We start from the raw sequence: 7488 nt of genomic DNA, 5'->3' as shown, positions 1-7488 counted from the left end.
AGCGCAGCGATAATGAGGCCGAGTGCCGTGGGCGACGCGGCTACGGGTTCGATGTGGGGGGGGGGGTGCGCTCTGTTGGTCTCTAGGGTTACGGCAGCCCCGGTCTCCCTCCTCACGCAGTCAGCTAGCGCAAGCGGGCGTGCGGATGAGGCTGAGAGCGGGCGGGACTGGGAAACTGGCAGCCCCGCGCTCCAATAATGGCCGCCCTTGAGTGAGGGGAAGCTGCATCCTGTGTGCTGCGGGAGGGAAGCCTGACGGGAGCTGGGGCAGAATCCCTGCACCCTGAGCGCCAGAGCCCTTCTGCAGAGGACGAGGTGGGGGGAGGGGGGGTCTGGCGGGCGGGGCGGCCGCTGCGGAGGTGAAACGAGTTAGCGGCGTTGCAAGTGGCTGGGAGGATGGAGGGGCTGCACACCGCCACACACCTATGCACACACACACGCACATATACACACACACACCCATGCACACACACACGCACACATACAGACGCACACCCATGCACACACACACGCACACACACAGACACACACAGACACGCACATGCACACACACAGCCACGCACACACACAGACGCGCACACACACAGACACACACATGCACACACGCACGTACACAGGCACACACGCAAGCGCAAACACACAAGCGCAAACACAAGCATGCTCACACACGCACATACAGGCTTGCTTTGACTGCTCGCCCCCCTCCCTGCCTCTGTGCCGTTAGAGATCTACCAAATGTCCTTCGATCCTGCAGCACAGTTCTCTCAAGCATTCATACGCCCACACAAGCTATATATACACACATACATACATGCACACACATTCACACGCATACATGCGCATTACACATGGACAATAAAACTGATACAAATGTGCCTGTGTGTGTGTGCGCTGCACATTAGCACTCTGCTGACTGAACCTGACTCGGAATTAAAAGGGACCTCAAAACACTCCCTTCCTCCCTTTAACAGAGAGAAGCCAGGTCATTTATTAAGAAAAATATAGCCACCATTTCCCTTCCTCCTTTCACTGTAAGAAAAAACCCCACATGACATCACAAAAGACCAGGCGAAAAGCCAATGACACGGTTCGCTTGCGGTGAGCCGGTGCAGTGTAGGTTAGTGTCCCTGTCTGTGTGGGAGTCTTGGTCAAGAGCAAACCTTGAAACATTCATCTGTCCATAGCAACGCCATTCCACCAATCAGAGCAAACGCTGCCCAACCAAAGGACAGGCAGACCCGAAACAGCCATTGGAATACATTTGATATGGATGCCAAAGTTGTTGTTTTTTTTCCAGGAAATGAAGTATTTAAATGACAGTGACAGTGCAGATTGTGGGCTACACATAGGGCAAGACACCAAAAGGGAACAAGGAACAGCTCGCCCTGTCCATCAACTGACTGTGGACATCGCATTTGCAGAGCAAGGATCAGGTTCAGAGGGAAATATCATACTCAAACAGCGTCTACCTGCTCCTGATCACGGGATCGAGCTGCTTCTCTAGCAGAAGCACACACGTCATGGTTACAATGCTAGTTAGGCGAGGACAGTCTGGGGCTAGCTCATCTGGCTCCTGTTGTTCGGTAGCTAGCTAGCTAAAAGGAACTAGTTGTGTTTGCTGGAACTGTTGTGATGAACATCACCTACACTGTAATCAAGCCATTGCATAAAGAATTGAAGTTAAGGGAAGTAGCCTACATATTGTGAGCCAAATGCTAGCTAGCTAGATACATAGCTTCTGTTAGCTAGACAAGTTTCGAATGACGACAAATGGGAATCTCGGTAAAGTCCTGCAAAAGCTACATCTAAGTGGGACAGTTAAAAACCAACCAACTAATTCAAGGGTCAATTACTTGCAAGAAGCAATAGTTTGAATCTCATTACACCTGTTTTCTTATAATTTATGTATGCGTGCACCAGGAGAACAAGAGAATTCAGATATTTCCTAAACATTGGGGAAAAAGTTACAGAAAATCCACAAGAAGGTGAGCAACACAGAAAAAGTTACCTTCTCCTCCCTGTTCAAAGAAAACTGTTTGCTTTATGAAGTTTGACCAACATAGCAACAGTAGCCATGGTGGGGCGTGACCTCGTGGATAGGTCAATCATGGCTATTCACAGACAGGAATCTTGGAAGAATGGTCAAAGGAGCCCCTTCTAAAACGAGCTGCAGCATGAATGACATCACAGCTCCATTTCCTCACAAATCCCCTACCAGTTGTGGCTGTTGATGTATTCACACTCATTCATACAAATGCACAGATTAAAAATAAACTCACACACACACAGACATGCACACACACGCACGCACGCACGCACGCACGCACGCACGGACACACCAGAGTTTTTATTTAGGAAGAGAAAACACGTCATCGCTTAAAAACGTCGAACATGAAAACATCTGAAAAGCTAACACTGACCCCGTCAATTTGTAACCGAGGTGGGAACGGCAAACACAGGCAGAGCAGTGCCTGTGGGGGGGGGGGGGGGGGCATGTGAGGAAGTGTTTGGAACGCGAGCGGCCGAAAGCCTGTGCGCGGTGCGCGGGAGCGTCGGGGGAGCGGCCGGGGCGCTCGGCGGAACGCACGCACGCGCTCGGTGAGCACGCGCCCGGCGCGCCGCGGTCTGCCCTTGGGAGAGCGGCATTCCGCAGCGCTCTGAAAGCAGGGCCGGCGAAGAACACGGCCGCTCCGGCTGGGCCCGCGAGGTGTGTCCGCTATCTGATCCTCCTTCCTTTCTTTCCTCCTTTCTGCCTTTTTTTTTTTTTTCCAGGCCGACCGACGGAGAACAGAGGGCGAATTCCTAAAGACGAGGCCCCCCTCTCCTTCCCTCAGCCTCCAACAACAGGCTCAAATTACCAGCGGCCCGGAGCTGCCACTCACTCCCCCAGCACAGGGGCCATTTTGGAGAGACGTCTGAGAGAGAGAGACAGCGAGAGAGAGAGAGAGCGAGCCAGAGCCAGAGACAGAGAGAGGGAGGGAGGGAGAGGGAGAGAGAGAGGGAGGGAGGGAGGGAGAGAGAAAGAGAGAGAGAGAGAGAGAGAGAGAGAGAGAGAGGGAGAGAGCCAGACAGTGAGACAGAGAGAGAGAGAGAGAGAGGGACAAAGCCAGACAGCGAGACAGAGAGAGGTGGAGAGAGATGGAGACAATCAGACGGAGACAGACAGACAGAGAGAGAGGGGGGGGGGGACACAGAGCTGAAACGTACAGATAAAGCCATGCCCCCAGTCTGGTGCAGTTGTACTGTACTGGCATGTAATAAATAATTTGATTCCTTTTAATCTTTAAATTATTCAGATGGTCTCTGCTAGCATGAGACACAGTAACCCGGCACAAAGGCCTGCCAGAGGGACCAGACAGGCCCGACGGGAGGAGAATCAGCGCGTCCAGCTCAGGAGCGTACGCACGCACACACGCACGCACGCACGCACACACACACACAGACACACACGCACGCACGCACGCACACACACAGACATGCACACACACACACACACGCACACACAGACACACACAGACACACACACACGCACGCACACACAGACACACACACACGCACGCACGCACACACAGACACACACACACGCGCGCACACACAGACACATACACACAGACATGCACACACGCACACACAAACACACAGACACATACACACGCACACACGCACACACACAGACATGCACACACACACACACGCACACACAGACACACACAGACACACACACACGCACGCACACACAGACACACACACACGCACGCACACACAGACACACACACACGCGCGCACACACAGACACATACACACAGACATGCACACACGCACACACAAACACACAGACACATACACACGCACACACACACACGCACACACAGACACATACACACGCACACACAGACACATACACACAGACATGCACACACACACACACTCAAATAAATAAAAATAGCAGGCCTCCGCCCCTCCCCCAGCGCAGCACACAGTCCCCTGGGGAATGTGTGGACCAGCGGCCAGAGACCAGGTGGAGTACGAGCACAGATGCAAAATGCTTTTTAAAAAACACACACACACACACACACAGGGACATGGAAACACACACATAGACACACACACACACACACACACACAGACACACACAGGGACATGGAAACACACACACACACACACAGGGACATGGAAACACACACACACACACACACACACACACACACAGGGACATGGAAACACACAGACACAGACACACACACACACACACAGACACAGACACACACACACACACACACACACACACACAGGGACACACACACACACACAGATAAGGACTCGGTGCTGCCGGAGCCTGGGTGGACGTGAGCGCAGCACTCTGCCTCTGCCTCTCCCGCTCCCTCTCCATGGGGTGGGGTTACCGCCAGCCGGACGGCAGTCTCGCGGCCCCAGCACCCCACGCGCCCCCCAGACAGCCCGCCACGGGCCCGGGGCGGCTCTGGGTTCACACAGACCCGGGGGGGAGAGAATGGAGGATCCGCACGGTAATGAGAAGCCACTCACAGCGCCGGCCTCAGACTGTACACAACATCAGATTTTTAAAAAACACCTCCCAACCAAAAATGATACAAACGTTCTTAAAACTCCATTATACGGCTACTGGAGGGGGACTAACAAGCGGAGTGAGGACTGCACAATCTCACAGGAACACAGGTTCGGAACAAAGGCTCTTTCAGTTTGTCAGACCCATATCTGAAGTAGAAAAATAAAAAAATAAACTCAACAGAATGACCAACTGGCTTATCCTGCACATTTACCCTATTAACTGCTGTATGTTAAAGGGGTGCATTTGAAATCATTTGATATTCAAAGACAGCATGACATCAGGGGCTTGAATGCCTAATGGCACTTCTTTGTCTTCAGGCAGAGTGAATGTCCTTTCGGTGTGAATACAAGCTCTGAAGAACTCGGAGGCAGGGAACTGCACAAAAAGTTGCCGGGGTCTTAGACGCTCCTTCACGAACATCGTGGATAAAGAGTACCTGGAACTGTCCTCCACTACTGTTAATGAAAAAGCGTTTTAATACCGACCCCACGAAATGACTGGCGACCTAGTGTCGGATTTTTCAAACGGTCAAATATTCCAAAACCGTGTTGCAGCCTTGCATTCCATACCATTAAGAAACACAGCATAGAAGAGAGGTTTTCAGATGAGCAGTCCAGGGACTTTAATGAATAGTCCCTAATACGTGAAACACTAAAACTGAAAGCAATGCAGGCGGGTTTGCTTCTTTTGAATTGTACAATAAAGAAAGCAAAAAGACTGAAAAATTCAGCGTTACAGTTAGCGAGCAAAAAATGTTAAGAATGAGAAAAGTTTGACGACAGACGGCTAGCACTTAGCACTTAATGAGCACTTAAACTCAGGATAGCGCGTGGTTTTTTTGTCAGGTTGACAGGTGAGGCGAGAGGAATCAGCGGAACGAAGCAGAAACCGAAGCAGCCGCAGACGTGATACACGCGGCACGATACCGTCGGTAGCGAGCGCAAAGATCCGTTCAGGAGGAAGAGGAGAAATCAGAAGAGCGATCGGAAAAGGAACGCAAGCAAACGGAGCTCCCTCAAACGCGGCCCTCTCGCTAGCTCAGAGTCGTCTGGAACCCAACCGCGTAGCTAAGCAGCTGCATTGCAACGGTTTGTGCCAAACACATCGAGAAGCCTAGCGACTTAATGACACACAATAATTCATCAGGATATAATTCTACCCTGGAAATAAACTATGTGAAATGAACACGGGAGCCAACTTTTAAAAATGCGTTCTTTTATTTGGAATGCCTGATTTAAAGGGCAACGTTCAATTTCATATCCTTTGGTCCCAAAACCTTCGCCACGTTAATGTGATGATAAAACCAATTTTCTGCCCGTTTTCCTCGCAAACCCAGCTCATTTTCCCCTCCTTTCCCGTATAAGACTGAAACCCTTACAAGGAGACAAAACAAATGCCTCGGCAATTTGAAGAAAAACGAACGGAAGAGCAGGGTTGTAATTTTACGCCGAATGTGCAGTTTGGAATTGCAAGCATGCGAAGCCTACATGTGAAAATAAGCAGAGAGCTTTCCCAGGTTTTAACCTTCTCCAAGATGAAACGCGCACAAACGGGGGGAGGGGGACATTTCGCTCTCCAGACGCCTCGCAGCAGACGCTGGGCCCTTTCCCGACCGAGGCAGACGCGAGGGCTAGCCAGACGCTAAATGTTTCCTCGGTGCGAATGCTTCTGTACGCACAATTTCCCAAATTTACTGGCCAGTAACGCGCAGACGGAACCATGAAGCCCGCAATGTCGATGGGATGCGATCGCGCTGACGACTCTCAACCGCCAATCAAAAAATGAGCAGGACATTGAAAGACGGGTTACAGGAGCGCCACAGCGCGGTGCTCTGAACGAGCTTCGCCTACGGAGGGGCACGCGCTCACCCCACCACACCGAGACAGCACATCGGCATGGCGACCGTCGTTTACACAAGAGAGCAGGGCCCACCGGCAGCGAGGGCCGGACAGACAAATGCTGAACTAAGGGAAACGGGCAGCGCGGGCGAGGGGACCGGCAAGAAGGCACCGTGCCAAAACTACCGCTCTGCTGTTCACAATATGTCAATATGTGGAGGGGGGAGGGGGGGGAGCAGCGCTTTAGGGCTTCACACAACTGGATGGACTTCTAACTGACAAAAAGAGGCCAACGGGGCTGGGGGGGGGCACCACACCACTCTTTATTTCTGCGGAGTCTGGTTTCGGAAAAGAACGTTAGCCGGGGAGTCGCTGAGCAAATGGCCACCGTGAGGCCCGTGAAGCCAATCAGCAGCCAGATAAAGGAGGGGCCACGCCTCCACCGCGGTAATGAGAACGCCGGAGCCTCCTCCTGGGGCGGGCGAGCGTCTCCGCGGTGTCACCAGCAGGATGCAACGTACGCCCTGAACCCGTCGCTGCGGGTCACCCTGCTCTCTTCTCCGAAACCCCGCCGCCCTCCTTCCCGCCACAGTCCGGTCACCGAACAGGGACCAGCGTTCGGGCGCGGTGGTCACGTGACCGCAGGACAGGCCGCTGGGTGACGCGCGCTCTCTCGCTCGCGCGCTAGAGGAAGTGTGAAATGGAACAAAGGTCGCCGGCTCTCCATTCCTTCAATCTGACCTAACCGGTTTCAGAAGAGAAACGGGGCTGTAATTCCACGCCGACCAATCCCACCCCCCCACCCCCCCCCGGACTGAAACTTGGCTTCAGGTGCGAATCCGTCTGGAACACGAAGCTAAAGCTCAGAAACGTGCCGATCGTTCTGCGCCAACGCAGTCCGTCATTCTTCTGTCTCGCTCGGACACGCAGCCCCAGTCAGCGTGCTCACAGCGCGCCGGTCATCTGCATTTGCATGGAGGGACGACGCCCTCTAAAGCACACACGCCCGATACCAGCGTTTCCCAACCCCGGGAACGAACAAACACCACGCCTCTGTTTTCTG

The sequence above is a fragment of the Anguilla anguilla genome, chromosome 13, assembly GCF_013347855.1.
Source record: "Anguilla anguilla isolate fAngAng1 chromosome 13, fAngAng1.pri, whole genome shotgun sequence".
NCBI classification, from domain to species: Eukaryota; Metazoa; Chordata; class Actinopteri; order Anguilliformes; family Anguillidae; genus Anguilla; species Anguilla anguilla.
The sequence above is the reverse complement of the archived record's forward strand: the minus strand, read 5'-3'. Positions refer to the sequence as shown.